A 16,677-nucleotide genomic window follows, 5' to 3' on the forward strand; every position below is an offset into this window, starting at 1 on the left:
GGGCAGAAACCATCCCACTGAACCTTCACCTTCTTCTTGTGCCTCTTATTCCCTATTCCTGTCAATTCTCTGACCCCCTCCTCCCTTAATTTTCATTCTAATCACTCATGGGCCAACGTCTTCCAGATCTAAAGCTGGTAGGCTTCTATATCTGTCCCTCTTGCTATATTTACTACTAAAAATAAAGTTAAATCTTGTTTAAATGACCATGTACAATAGCAATAACCTATAAATTGGAATTTCTGTTTCCTGAAACTTCTCCCAAACAAAGTTAGGGAATTCTACTATATAACTCTGATTTCATGACTGCTGTGAGCATAAATCTTACCTTGCTCTTCGTCACCATTGCCCTAGCACAGTGGTCGGCAAACTCATTAGTCAACAGAGCCAAATGTCAACAGTACAAGGATTGAAATTTCTTTTGAGAGCCAAATTTTTTAAACTTAAACTGCTTCTATCGCCACTTCTTCAAAATAGACTCGCCCAGGCCATGGTATTTTGTGGAAGAGCCACATTCAAGGAGCCAAAGAGCCACATGTGGCTCGCGAGCCACAGTTTGCCGACCACGGCTCTACCCCATTTACACACTGCTTTCCTTCCCCAGTGTATCCCACTCTGTAAACAGAAATATAGTTTTGTCCTATGGTCACTACAGGCTAGAATGTCTGGGGACACTCACCCGGGCTCCGGGAGAGACCCCACAGTCACTTCCCCTTCCAGAGCCCATGCTGTGGCTGGACCAGTCACTGTGGTTCTTATTATGACTGAATAACAAACCTCAGCAACAGCCATTAGGGAACTTTGAAAAGACAAAGAGACAAGGTATGTTACTCACAAGTCCTGGAGGGTACACAGCAGGCCTGAGTCCACAGGGTGAGGTTGCAGTAGAGAGAGGAAGAGAGTGCTGGGGCCTGAGGGGCTGCTCGTATCTCCAGTTTCACAGGTTCACTGTGAATTTAAAACGTAAGAGCAGGAATGATTGCAGGAAAGGAAAAACAAGCTGTCTAACAGTCAGATATCTAAACCAGCCAGAGGTCTCAAAAACAAAGGAAACTTCAGGGGTGGATGGCCTGGCTCTGTATTCACACGTGTGGCTGGCAATGTGTTTATTCCAGACAGCTGTCTTTGAAACGCATGTCTGGGCAATCAAGAGCTTAATGTCAGACACTTGCATTATACATTTTAAAACCCTGCCATGTGCCAGCAGGACAGGTACCTTCTCTCCTTCCTTCCCTTGCCGCTCCCCAATCTGCTCAAACCCTTCCCTTCCTTCAGGGCATGTATATTACTGTCACTTTCATAAAGTCCTTGTAAACCCTAGGTCTCATACCTGCTCCAGGACCCCCACCGCCCCAGGATACTTTATACTTCTTTCAAAACACTTATCCTGCTTACTGAATAGTAGAGTTTAGTAAACACAAACCATGATTTCCCCTCTACATTAAAACATATGAGGGCAATCTTAATTTCTTTGTAAGTCAGATTTTGCTATGCAGCAACAACAACAAAACAAACAAACAAAAAGCCAATATCTCAGTGGCTTATAACAAGAGGCATTTTTCTCTCCTGCTCTTGGTCTTCAGGGTGAGGACTAGTGAGCAGGTCTAGTCCGAGCTCTGCTGGGCAGTACGCTCAGGACAACAGGATCCAGCTGGACTTGGGTCTAGTCTGCTGTTGGGCTGAGATTTGAGTGCTGCATGTTTCTTCTCAGGTCTGGGCAGGTGGAAAAGTACAAGGCAGATCAGAGAAATTGGATGTTATTAACCAACAGAACCTCAATAAACATATTTTTTAAATGTTAGCCCTCACCTGAGGTCATGTTTATTGATTTAGAGAGACATCGATGTATGAGAGATAACACAGCCTCTTCTCATACCCACCTGACTGGGAATCAAACCCACAACCTTTTGATGGATGACACTCCATCAAACCTAGCCATAAATAGAATTAAAAAAAAAAAAAGACACAAGTGCAATTCCACCTACACAGCACATTTCAAGCTTCTGTTCCCATCACATCCACTGACAACTTATTTCCAAAGGAAGTCACATGGCCAAGACCACTGTGAAGGGAAGGTACATCCACACACCGTAACCCCGGTATGTGTGTAGATGTAGACTTCTATTATAGGAAAGTAAACCTTTCACCAGCTGCCCTTGGTAATCTTCATGGTCCCCCTCCCTCCCCCCTCCAATATAAACTGAGTGTTTAGCACATGGCCTTCAGTGTGTTAGGTGGTCAGGAGGGAATGGGTTCCTCTCTCTTTGAGCATATACTTCATTCCTCCAGGTTTCCCTTCCTAAGCTTTCAAAACATGGATTCCCTTTACCATCCACCCCCACACACTTGCCAATGTTCAATTTAGCATTCAGTTCATTTAGGCAAATTACTTTCAGCATCTTCGTTTTACCTCCCCAGAGAGGTCACGGATTCCTAAAGGACAACTCTGCCTCATTTAATTATTGCAAGACTCCCACACAGCGTCAAGCTCAGGGCTGAAAACAGTGGGTACCCATCCAGTCACAGTGACTGCTGTTCCTCATTAAAAATGATGGGTCCTCGTCTCTGGGAATTTTCAGAATGTGTTCCCTGTCTTACTATACAGAAAACATCAGTGGTGCTGATCTCATTACAAACCCGAGTGTCAGCTTTAGCTGTATTGTATCTAAAGGAGAATAATGATACATAAAAGCTTTCCTAGCGCCTTGAGAAGACTGTCTGTGACATTTCCTGTCAATCGGAGCTTGTTCTGTCAGGGGAACTGACACTGTTCTGGAAACTCCTGCTGATAGAGAGCACACCTGTGCTGTTGAGGGAATTAAAGGAATCCTTCATTCCTTGTAACAAGTTATTGGTGATAATCTAATGTTATTTGTTCGGTCGTTGGACACTGGTGCTGAGTTGCTGAGAGAATGCAAAGCAGCAAGGAAGCTCGTATGACAAGAGTGCTACTGCTGCCTTCCATTACATTCTACAGGATGAGATGGAGGGCAGGAAAAGCTCTCCAACACTCTCCTTTAGCTGCAAGGTAACACTGTCTTCGTGACTTCATTATTATTCATAGATATGCCTCTGACATTGCAAAAGGCGTCGGCATTGTAGTTCATGCTATTGAGAAGAACCAGGTCACGAGAATTTAGGCTGAGCAAGTTTCTTGAAAATCTCTAGCTGGTTTTTTATCCCACAGCAATTACAGGTGACTGAGCCATGCTCTGGCTTTACCACAAGATATGTTGACACACACACAAAAAAAATAGATCTGTTGACACCAGAGGCATTGGCAATATAATCACGTTAGTATGTTTATGAAAATGAGTGCCTCTCCTTAAACCAGAGGAGAGAATCACATGGGCAAAATGCTCTCAGCAATACATCAAGGTCTCGTGCTCATATTGACTTAAGTTGACTAATATGATTTTATATAGTCCTGTGGCTACTGTAGAAACAGAAAGAGAAAGAGAGAGAGAGAGAGAGAGAGAGAGAGAGAGAGACTTAATGAATGGCTGCCTGCTCAGCCCAGCATATTTTATGGCTTCCACAAGACTGAAACCCTATAAACATCTTTATGTTTGGGGAGATTCTAGAAATTATGGTTGAAAGTGTATAGGATTTTATGGTTGAAAGCTGCCGTAATTTAGCACATGCCTGTACATTGCCAAAATAAATGAGAGAATGGTAAGACTAGCAATAAATACTTCTGCACAGTTGCTTATAAAGCTGGAGATTGTCAGAAAAAATCTTAGAGAACTTTGTATCTATTTTATGCTGATTACACATGGAGTACAGGGTCAGCTGCATAGTAATGCCTTCCTCTGATACTGTATCCCAGGCTGAGCTCTGAAAACATGCTAAGTATACAGACAGAATTATGTTATATAACTATAATGGTTAACATTTCATTTATGTTTGACAGAGAATAAAAAATGTAGATATTAAAGTGACACCAAGTGGCTACTTTGCAAATTAGCCATGGGAATTCTCAGCATAGAGCCACATGTGTTAGCTACCAAATTCTGTAATTCTCTCATATATTTTATTTTATATTTTTTGTAGAAAATCTAAATGTGCTGAGCCTTCTAGGTAAGTATCATACCTGTAGTAAACCACTACTGTCTTTACCTGCCCAACATTTTCCCCTTTCCTTTTTGCAACATGATCCCAGCTTTATCTTGAGAAATCACCTTTCCTCTACTATATAGAGTATTGGTGGGACTTCCAGTCAAGTTGCCCTGCATGCTCTTTGGTGACTTGAGACAGGCTCTCAAGCCCTGCAATTTATCTCTTGAGAGTAAAAATCCAAGGGCAGGAAATGTATAAGGCTGATCAGTCACCTCTGCCTAGACTTTGTCCCTTCTAAGACCCCTTTATTCAGTAAACTACTTTATGTCCTTGAGCTACTCCATATCTTCTTTTGACTTTATCTGCATTGTTTTTGTCACATTCAAAGGACATGTGCTTACCAAGGAGAGACTTTTCAGAAGGATCACTACAAGGGCAGGGAAGTTAGAGAAGAGACTATTGCAATAGGGAGAGGTGAGTTGAGCTATGCAAGTGTTCTCAAAGATTAGACAAGGAGCACTAGCCAGTTTGCTCAACGGTTAAAGTCAGCCTACCAACTGAAGGGTCATGGTCAAGTTTCAATTGTAGATTCGATCTTTGGCCCTCTCACATCGAATCTACAATTGAAACTTGTAGATTCCCACTCCTCCCTCTCTTCTATTCTCTAAAAATCAATGGAAAAATTATCCTCAAGTGAGTATTAAAAAAAAATAAGGCAAAAGAAGAGCAAGCACACTTTTAAAAATTTATGTAGAAAAGTCAGGGTACAAGGAAGGGTAGCTTGATGGAAAGTAAATCAGACAAAAATTTTCCATGAGCCCAACCTATTCTCAGAGGGCTTTTGGGGAGACCTTTGCAGGCTCAGGCTGAGGGATGGATCAAAGTTCAGGGTCCTGAGGGAAGGAAAGAAACTTAATAAAGTTTCTTTAAGGAGCATTTTTTTTTTCATTTGAGCAGTATAGACAAGTATTTCAGCCATTCAATTTGGAGGGGAAAAAATCCAGGAATTTGCAAGGTCTGTATCTGGCCTTGTCATCTGTCTCTTGTCCAAAGACATGAAGGGCACCCATGAGTCTAAGACATGTGGGGAAGGGTGATTGTTTATAGTAAGCTGTTTCCCAGAACACAAGAGCACTGGAGGATTTCATAAGCTTCACTGTTTTCCAGGATCTCTGGGCTCCAATAACGTTCAACCTTGTTCATTTCGATCGCCTGCAACAAAAGAATACAAAATAATGTACTATCTCAATTCCCAGATTATTTGATCTAGAGTTGTTTTTAATATCATCTGATGATAGATGGAGGGAAGAAGGGAGGGAGGGAGGGGAGCCTGCTAACTCCAACCACGTGGTAAAAGCTAGAGAGAATGATTCCACCCGGGTCTTATAAGACCATACCACTCACAATACAAAAAGATGCAAACCTGCAAGGCAAACTGAGCTCCAGATTACTGCCCTATATGTTTTATCCAGCCAGTGAAATCTTTGGGGACATTCTGACCATCTTTTTAGTGCATCGCAGAGGAAGCTGCCAGGAGTCTGCCTTGCTCATTCATTCTGGTGCAAGAATTGCATACACATGATAGAATGACTTTTCCCAAGTGCCTCATCCTCCAGAGTAAGAAAAGAAAGGACATAAAGTGTGAGATACTTTGATGATAAAAAGAAAAAGAGAGCTTTCTCTTGATTTCATTTTCTAGTCTCCACTGCCAGGCCTTGCAGGAGGCTACTGTAGATTTTTCAGCATCGTTCCAAATATATTGCATGCTGAGATAACCCCCATGAAGATCTGATGGGCCCACTGCATAATGATGGACCCACTGCATAATGGGCCCACTCCATAATCACCCTAGGAACAACGTAAAAAACATTTATCACATTCCCTTCTTTGAAATAAAGTGCATCACAGTATGATAACTTCCTTGAAGATGACAAGAATATGAAAATCTTATCCCCACCCCCTTGGCTATCACTGGACATTGATCAGTAAAGAGAAAACTTGATAAGAATATTCAAAGAACCACATAATGTCAATATGTTTTTAAAGGAAACTAGTCATATTCGGCTTGAAATAAGTATAAATTCCTTATTAAGATCTCAAAACTACCTTAGAAATTCCCATTTTTCTCCCAGGACATGACTCAATTGTTTGGGGCTTGTAATTGACCATCACCTCGTCATGCCTACTTTATGGAGTCCCACCATGAACAACAATCTGCTTCTCTTGACAGCACCTCCTTTAGAGAGCCCATCACGTGCATTTACCTGCTCTTGGATTGTGTTTTATATCCAACTAAATCCATTTTAACAAGCCCCTTCTTCAACTCTGAAGAGGCAATTAGCACCCAGCGATATCACCCAGATTTTAGTAATTGTGAAGCAAAAGTCTTCCATCTTTCCACACACGTTTTAAAATTCTGACAACCTGGCATCATTCCTGCTTCACATTACAAATAGAACTTAATTTGTCCTTTTTTAAAAAGTTCCATTTTCCCTGGTTGTCTGAGTTGTATAAGGAAAGAACATATCCTGACACCCAGGGAACGAGGTATGAACTATCTTGGCATTTATAACACTCCTGCCTTGGAGGCATTCCCTATTAAGGATGGGGGGCAATTCTAAGAGATACAGTGTCTGATTGACAGGAATATTCTCTGCTTTCTTTCCTCTTCTACCCAGATCTGTCTTCCCTAAGTGAAGAATCTTTTCACTCTCTCTTCCCGGTGCCCTGGTTCCTTAATTCTGGTATCATTACATTATGCTAATGCTCATCTTGCTGAATTTGGTGCCTATGAGCCCACATGCTGAAATAATCAAAACCCCTCTGAGTTTCAGTGTCATGGTCTTTTTATCTCCATCTTTATTGAATCCCTCAGTATCATTTCAGGACGCAGATCTTTGCAATGACTGGAATGCTCTCTTTCCTTCCCTATAGAAAATGTGAGGGGGATATCAGTTCTTTGAAAACTTGATGCCTTTGATAATTTAGAAGAGACCTCTTCATAAAATTCCCTTTACTTTGAAGAGAAGACAAAGTTGGTTTCAATTTGTGAGTGGAATTCAAGTGATTCAATGCTACATTGGGGGAAATGGCCCAGACTATATAATAGCAGAGCCCTATGTTTTCATATATTTTCAATGGAAGCCTCCCTTTTTAAATCATAGATAAATGCAACAACCATGACTTTCTATTTTTAAGAGCAGGAAAGAAAAATATTGGGTTCTGGCCCTGCCAGCTGTGGCTCAGTGGTTGAGCTTCAACCTATGAGCCAGGAGGTCATGGTTCGATTCCTGGCCAGGGCACATGCCCCGGTTGCAGGCTTGATCCCCAGTGTGGTATGTGCAGGAGGCAGCCGATCAATGATTCTCTCTCATCATTGAGGTTTCCATCTCTCTCTCCCTTCCTCTCTGAAATCAATTTTTAAAATATTAAAATAATAATAATTGAACAAAATAGAAAAATATTTTGAATGCATTGACCCTTAGAAGGAAAGTAGAGAAAAGCTGCATTACACATGTAAAGATTATTGGGTATTGAACACTGTTGTCAGGTTAAGTCTAGAAGATGGATAGTAAAAGGGTAAAGCAGCACACAGATGACTTAACTCTGTCCCAACTTAGACAATACTAATAGTCCAGTAAGAGACAGAAAGAGAAAATTTTAGAAATAACATAGAGATCCTCTTGCAAAACCTTGGAATTTTCAGAGATTCTTTGGGTGAAGTAGTGAATGGCAAGGACAGGGTGCTTGTGAACAGTCTCCTGAGAGGAGGTCTGTCCAGGCCTCCAAGCCTTAAAATATCTTCCTCCACACTACTAGAATTCGCTCACTTATACCCAAACCACCTGCAATTCCATTAATTAAATATACTTTGAATTAAATAAAAATAGTTTTGAAAACACAAGTGCCTTTGTATGTTCCCATTCTATCAGTAACTCTGAATTTTGGGTAAAATAGTTCAGTTTACTGTTTGGTTGTGTGTGTTTTTTTTTGTGTGTGTGTGTTTTGTTTTTTGGGTTTTTTTAGACAAGACCAAAATATGGTACTTGTGGGGTATAAACTCCTGGGGCATAAAGTAATCTTATGGCCTGAAGAGTATTATGGTAGGCAAGGGTGGGGCATGACAGTTTGGAGGTTTAGGGGCATGCAAAGCCTGGGTGTAGGAGTCCCTTTCCACGTCCTGCGTGGTCCAAGATTCCAGTTCAGCAGAAGATAGGAGAGCTATAGAAAAAAAGGATGCTTCCAATATAAACCTTATTCAATTTAGGGTCATCCATCTGCTCTGGAATGAAGCAGAAATTACTACACTCCCTTCTTTTTATAACCTCTCCCTATGACTGCTTTTTCTTACCTGCTTTCCATCTTCTTTCTTCTTAACGTTCACCTCATCCTCTCTCCTTATACCCTCTTCTTTCCTTGCCTTCATTCCTTGAGTCAAAGACTCACCACCAAACCAGTATTATATGCATTGTTGTATTATAAGTTGAATCAGTTTTGGTCCTGACCTGATACATGAACTATCATTGTGAAGAAAATGTGTTAAGAATGTGCAACCAAGCTCTGACCAGTGTGGCTCAGTTGGTTGGGCATCATCCTGTGCACTGAAAGGTTGCTGGTTCAATTCCAAGTCAGGGCACATGCCCAGGTTGTGGGTTCGGTCCCCAATCAGGGTGCATATAGGAGGCAGCCAATCAATGTTTCTCTCTCACATCAATGTTTATCTCTCATTCTCTCTCCTTTCCTCTTTCTCTAAAATCAATAAAAAAAATTTTTTTAAAGATTTTGTAACCAAGTTACAACCACACTTTGAAACAAACAAACAAATAAAAAACACAAGGTATAATTTGGATCCTTGATTCTTCTGCACTCTGAGGTACAGGTTATTCATTATCTGGTTATACTAATCCTGGCTGAATGCTTTTCCCAAACACAGCTGACTCTGGAGAGCATGGGTCTATTTGGTACCTCAGCTCCATGACAAACATGTTGGAAAAGTGATAGAAACATAGGAGGTAAAATACATTTTTTCCTCCAAATTACCACAGATTTTCCTGTGTCTCTGTTGATTATAGCCATTCAAAAGTAATCATGTTAATATCACTGTATCATAAATACTTCCCTGCTTGCCTTTTATTGAAACTGCTTGGAATCCATCCAAAACACTTCCTATTCTTGATCATTTCATTAAATCCACAAAAGAACATGTTCGGGGATTAAATGCTCTGCCCTGAGATTTTGTGCAAGAGTATTATGGCCCGAAAGGTTGGCCAGTGATGATGTAAATAGACCCAACCCTTACAGAGAAGCTAGTTCAGTGGAATAGAGGTTTTTCTTTTTCTTTTTGAACATAACATTTCCACATGGTGTTGGTTACTTTGTGGGTATGGGGCTAATCTTGAGTTTACCACATGATGTTGGTTAAATAATTACAAATGACTACCCTTTAGCTTATCAAGGCTCAAATACCTATCATTTAAGCCACACTATTAGATATAAAGGTATAAAAAGCCAGAAACTCCAGAGCTGCAGTAATGTTCTTCCACTGAGGTTTGACAGATGGTTACAGGTGAAGGTCCCTCCCATAGAGCTACCATCTGCATTACAGATGTACCCATTGGGCCAAATCCTGACATTAGTGCATATAAATCCATGATTTCATTTGGGTCATTTTATAATTGACTCTTTTGATTCCCATAAGAAACTGGCCTTAAGTGAAACAATAGATAAAAGAAAAAGGTATTACTCAGGAAGAGGTTTTAGAGCACAAGAGAATATTGAAACAATAACTTGGTCTATTCGATATGATACATTTTAATTGTGAATTAACATGAGAATCAACATAAATTCACCACCATTTAAGAACAAAGTCAGCCCCCAGAAGAGCTAGCAGATGATCAAGCTTGGGTTTAGAGGTCTTGGCCTCCTCTTGCTGCTTCTATGAACTTCTTGATGCCTTCCCACCTACTCATTTAGGTGTGCAAGATGCATCCCACACAGAAGGTGCTTTTGAAGCACGGCTTTAGGGGGCAGCATGAATTCAGACAAGCCAATGACCAAAAACAATATAGAATATGCTTCAAGCTCTGGCTACGGAGGTCTATTTCTCTCTAATGTCTGGTGGTCTGACTACTAGACTTAAGTACAGACTGACCTCATAACACTGAACCAAAGCTCTGTTAACTCCTTAAGTGCCAAGAGAGCCTTCCCCCTTCAGAGTTCTACCTCTGGAGTGTTCTTACTTCAGATCAGTTAAAATGTCCCTTCCAACTCTCAAAGCATCATCTGTGAGTCACATACACATTGCAATAAATTCATTTCATGTAACTGTACAAAGGGTTTGGAGATAAGGTGTTGTTATGCTGGCTTCTAGATTTAGACAACTGCCCTTCGAGGTCCTCTAAGTTCCATAGGTGTGGCAGCTTGCCAACTAGCACTGTCTTTGAGCATTCTGTGACCATTATGAAGTTCCCCAAATAGTCCATGGAGGAGATTCCCAGCTATGGTTCTTGATTGGCATGTGTCAATGGAGACCACCCAAAATTGGAGTTAAGGTTCAGGTTGGACTGGATACACTAACAGAGTTCAATCTTGAAGGCGAGAAACAAAAGTCTCCTTATGTATAGACATTTGTTTCAGAATTAAACAGGTTGAATAACTTGGCCAGAAGGGCATAGCGATACTGAAATTGATGTAAGATTATGCCTCACTATCTCCTTATCCACCTTCTATTTCTCATTGAACAGGTTTGGGTACATATAGCTCTCATTTAATTATTTAGAATAAATTTTTGCCATGCAAGGAATCACGTCAAGGCTTCATTTCTTTATCATTCACCACAGCAAATATTTTGGCAAGTAAGTCTTGGGAAAAGGAGATGCCCTATTTCTAGTCCTTGTTATTTTCTCTTTCTCATCAATACCCATTTCCTGCCTCAAACACAGAAATATTCTACTGGTTCTCTTCATCCTGTCCTTGAGGGTGGGGGTGATGGGAGTGTCTCAGACTCCACAGCCCTGACTCCCATCTCTCCCTTGGGTTGGAGAAGGCAAACATAAAGGCAGTTGTTGCCAAACCAGGAAAGTAAAAAGTGACAAATCATAGATCACATCTTTCCACCCTCCTGGAAAGAGGAAAGGCCCCTGGTCCAGGTGGGTGTGTGGGACAGCGAGCCACTGAGAGGGATCACACCTACATCATTTGCCACATCTCCCCATTAGAGCTTCCACCCAAGTGGTCCTGAAGGCAGAGGCCATGAGTCAGCATTCCCATGTCACTTACCACAGGTCACATCTTGAAGCAGGACCCTGGCACCAGCAGCTTCAAGCTCTAGGATTCAGGGAAGCTACTAAAATTGGCAAAACTGTGGCAATTCCAAGATAACAAGGATATGCACATGTGCATGAGTGCACACATATATGCCATACACACGCACACACAAGATAGATTCTTCAGAGAAAATGGGTTGGGATTCAGTGAGTGCCCTGAAAGGAACACTAGCTGAATGTTTGCTTGGTTCCACAAGTCTTCATGTAGGTGAAACACAGCTCCAGACAGACCAAGGGCAAGGCAAAAGGCCAAGGGCAAAGGGGGCTTCCTTATCCAACTCACAGACTCTCACTCCATGACATCAGCAGCCTCCCCACCATCTTCACCTTTGCTCCTTACAATCTGTTTTCCTCCAACAACCAGGATGCGCTTCCTAAAATGCAAATCTCATCCTATCCACCCCCAATGGCTTCACATTTTTCTCTAGATAAAGATCCAACTCCTGACTATACCCTATAAAGCCCTGTATTTCCTGCTTTCACGTACCTTACCAACTGCATTTTCAAACATCTGTACACTATAGCCACACCATTTAGGCCCTCCATTCTCTAGGTTCTCCCCAGCCTCTGGGCCTTTTCATGTGCTATTCCACCCCTCTGGACCACTCTTCTCCTTCATTCACTTAGCACACTTCTGATAAATATAGATATTGAGGTACAAATGTGGCTGAGAAATGATAGAAAAGGATTCAAACCCAAATTTCTAGCTTACCATTTTAATAAAATTCAACTGTTATTGATAGGGTTAAATATTTGCCAGCTCCATTGCAAAATACTTACAGCAAAAAAGCACTTCAAACAAAGCTCAGATTCAAATCTGATGTTTGTGTTGAAATCACTTAATTAGCAATTTAAACCTATGAAACATAAATCGGATTATAATAGATCTCAACAGGAAGTCTCCGTTTCACTCTTCAGAGACCACAGTTAAAGTCACCAATACAATGGCAGCTAACAAGAAAGGCAGACGCACAGATTCCCACTGATGACTGGTGCTATGGAAGGACTACTTCATTTAGTATCAGGCATCTGGATTTAATTTTAGCTCCAACACTTACTGCCTGTATGATCTTTAAATGTCTACTTGTGTAATATTCCATGTCTGTTATATGCCAGGCTCCTTGCTTGTGTTGTATGTACATTACCTCATTTAATTATCAGATCTATTGGGTATTTAATATTATTTGTATCATGTAAATTGGGAACCTAAAGGTCAAAAACATTAAAATAATTTGACCAGAGACAGTAGCTATTCAATAGCATAGATAGAATCTAAATCTAATTCTGCTTGACTTCAAAATCTGATTTCACACTGGCTTGTAGACATAATGCAGAAGAGGATGTTGAATTTTGAATGCAAAAATATATAGGAAAAGTCACTGATAGTATAACTTATCCTTGGCGAGCATTCAATGTTAGCTCAATAAGGAGAGCCGCTCAACTTTACAAACAGTTCTCCAAATTGTGTACATTGGTTCTTGAAAGCATAGATGTGGTATAGCAATCAATGTAAAAGTGTCTGTCACATAAGCAGATGACTTTTAGGGAATCTCAATGTCAGAACTATTGAGATGCTGTTACACTGAAGGTATTCAATGCCCACTACACAACTTACCCTAATAAACCCTTCATGTCCAGCTCTAGCCCAGATGCTGTTGGGCCCAACACATATCACCTTACCCTCTTCTATTTCAGTGCACTTGGGCTAAAATTTCAACTGCCATCCCACAAATATCATTGCTTTCTGTGGCTCCAGAGCCTATCTGCCATGTGCACTGCAGGCCCAAAGTGTCAGGGAATTAGTGCCCACCGTAGAAGTTCCCAAATCTTGATTGATGGAAGTCGGTGCATAAGTATCACCTCTCGGGGGATGACTCTGCAGCAATGTTCTATAGTGTTTCCAGGGATCCAGGCTGGATAAAACTCCAGATGGCCATCATGGGAACTGGCTTAATAACATGCTCTTATTCTTAATATAATCCTATATAATAAAAGCCTAATATGCAAATTGTCCCCTTGGGTGGTCGTTCGACCACTCACTATGATGTGTGCTGACCACCAGGGGGTGGCGTGGAATGGCGTCAGTGACACAGCACTGGCAGTGGGTAGCAGTGGAGGTACTGCCAGTCCCGATGGGCCCTGACAAGAGCGGGACCACGGTGGGATGGTGGAGCAGGTGAATGGGCAGTGCCAGGTCAAGGGGGGTGCAATCAGAGCCCTGCAGAAGGTGACCAGCAGCAGCAGTGGGGGGTGGAGCCTCTGCCCAGCTCTCAGGCACTGAGGGAGCTGGGCAGGGTGGCCTAGCCTCAACTGATCATCCCGCAGGCGGGATGGTGAAGCAGGTGAGGAAGCAGCACCAGACCAAGGCAGGATGCCAGGCGGGGCAGTGGGGCTGTGAGGCTGGGGGCATAATCTAGGGCCTGATCTCCACAGGCCACCTGAGAGACCCCACCTGAGCAGGAATTCGTGCACTGGGCCTCTAGTAGTTTATATTTCTAAAGAACAGCTGCATAGATAAACACTGCTATAAAGAACAAAACAAACTCAGAAAAAAAAAAACAGAGAATTCCTTCTTACATATAAAAAAACTAATGCCTCAAAATCTTTTACAAAAGGAAATACCTTAATAAATTCTAGTTCAGGGTTGTTTAATGCATATTCCTTTTTTTTCTTCTTTTTCTTTTGATCTGCTTCTATTTTAAGCTTAACTTCTTCAGCTGTAAGAGCTCCAGTGTCTTATTCTTTGCTTTCTTCCTCTTTTTCTTGATGGCAGCCACATCAATTTCCGTTTAGTAGACGCTTTCTCAGGTTTCATAACTAGTTTTTCTTTAGGTGGAATAAAATCTTTTTTCTTCCCCCTTGTCTGTTACCGAGAGCTTCTGCTTACTTAGCCCTTATTGCTTTCATTTTCTGTCACTTTTTGTGGCTTTCCTATAGAAAGTATTCACCACTAGCCTTTTTTTTTTTTTTTTTTTAAATCTGACTTTCTGGTTGTGGTGATGGGGATGGTGTGTACTCTTTCTTAGTTTTTTTGTTTGGTTTCTTGTGTTTATTCCCATTTTTGTGTTTGAACTCTTTTAAGGCACTAAAAGGTCCAATGGCTGAAACTGTGTTTCACTGAGCCATAATGTAACAGTTTGTTAAGAGTTCCAATGCTTGTTCATTCAACCAGTGGCCATCACTCCTTCAAATAAGCCGCTCAATATTCAGGGAACAAAGCTACAAAACCACCTTCCTTTAAGAGTCCTCTCGTACTGTCCTCTTTGGAAATAGCTCCTTCCACTTGCAGGAAATAGTTCCTTCCATTCCCAGGTACAATGAAGAGTTCTGATTCATCTCAGTTTTCTGGCTTCGACTTCTTGTTAGGAAATTCACGTTTTTCAGCCACGATGGGCAGCCCTTTTAGTTTGGAGGATGCCATCTTCAAATTGCTCCCTAGGGTTACCAGAAGTAGAAGGGTTCTTATTCACCTCATTTCCTTCCTCACTTTCCTTCATAACCTTGGCTTTGTGGTCTGCCTCTGAGACTGTAAAATAAGACAGATCCTTTTAGTCAATCGCATTGGAGACGCTTGAGGAGAGCAAATAAAAAGCTCCCCTGCTTCTGCCAGAATTCTGAATCAATTAAAAGTTGTGATCAGAGAATAAATCAATCATGTAGAGACAATAGGTATTTTTATTTCTCATATCTGATCCCACTCTGTGGGCAAGTAGCTGAATCTACCTGTGGGCCAATGGTCCTCCTGACAATGACCATCAGAACAAAACAGCTGTTCACTCAGTAGCAGGTAGCCCTGGACAAAGCATCCCATACCCCCTCCCCGACCCCCAGTCAGAAGCTGACCCCCATTGGAAATATGGTAAGGAGAGCAGACAAGAAAGCTTGATTCTATTGGGATATTATCCTGATGGATAAGAGGGGCTGGGAAAAGCATACCAAGTTTTTTTTGGTTGTTGTTTTTGTTTTTTTTTTTTTTTTTTAGCCTTGCCAGTTAGATATCTCTCCATTTCCTGGAGATAAAGAGGCAAAGAGTAGTGAGACATATTGTACTAACTGATACCCACCCATAGGAAGGAAACATTAAGAGTAGGGAAAACATGGTTCTAATACATGTGTCAAAAAGGTCATAGCCCATTAGTATGCAAAACAGAACTTTAAGCCTTATCCCAACATTCCTTTAAAAAAATAATAGGTTAGAACATTTAATGCAATGTCATTCATAAAGAAGAATTAATTTAAAGTACAACTTTTTCATTATTAAACACTTCTATATTTATTTAACTTCACTGATAAAATGATTAAGAACGAAGAAAGATTTATACTATTACCTAATCTCTTTTTGACCTTAGAGTCTACAGATGCCAGCTAAACCAAGTTTTATAATCTCAGTACAAATCTTATCCTGGTAATGTGTCTCAAGATCTGCCCACTAAAAATATATATCAGAATAAAAAATGAGTGAAATATTATATTTACAGTTTAAAAATGCCCATCTGTATTTTAAATGCTGACCCTTATATTTAAAAGTATATTTAAACAACTTGAGATAATTGCTAAATAATTTAAAAGCATTTTTAGTTGCTGTAGCATATAAAAGTTAAGAAGAGTTTAATGGTGATTTGTGATTTTTATCATCATAAATTTAAGAAGTTTCAAAATATTTTAAGATATTGGATTCATTGATAAATTTTAGTGAAACAAGAGACTTTAACTTATTAAAATAAAACAAAATATGTTAGGTTAAATAGACATTCTCCAAAACTCAAATAACCAATGTAAAATAATTTTACTTTATTTACTATTATAAATCTACCTGATCAACTTCATGCTAATAGGTAGAGCACAATTCAGAGCTTTCAACATCAGATATTCTATTGGTAATCATACAGCTCCCCTTGCATGCTCTCCACCCTGCCCTTGCCCACTGGTAAACTCTTATAGATTCCTTTGATCCAACTCAAGAGTCAGTTATCCACTGAACCCAACATAGTCTCTTGATCCCACCATTATCATTTCACATGACAGATTCTCTATCAGTTTCTTCTACATATTTTTGGTTTCTAATAATAGTTATTGTGTTCGGCTCAGAACCAGACAATTGAGAGACAATCAGAACAGTTTTCCAATGATGATATAAGCCCTTTAGAGACATTCATATAGTCAAAACAGCTAGTTTGAGCACAGACCATTAACTTTGTACTATATAAACTGTCTCTCTTATATTAAACTAGAGACCCGGTGCACAAAATTCGTGCACGGGGGTTCCCTCAGCCCAACCTGCACCCTCTACAAT

General features: G+C 40.7%; 1 pseudogene; it reads right to left on the reverse strand.

Annotated features, from left to right (window-relative positions):
- Positions 1–938: 938 nt before the first annotated feature.
- Positions 939–16,677, reverse strand: part of LOC114232538 (KRR1 small subunit processome component homolog) — a 32,689-nt pseudogene continuing 16,950 nt past the window's right edge.

Source organism: Eptesicus fuscus, chromosome 17 (assembly GCF_027574615.1).
Source record: "Eptesicus fuscus isolate TK198812 chromosome 17, DD_ASM_mEF_20220401, whole genome shotgun sequence".
Lineage (NCBI taxonomy): Eukaryota > Metazoa > Chordata > Mammalia > Chiroptera > Vespertilionidae > Eptesicus > Eptesicus fuscus.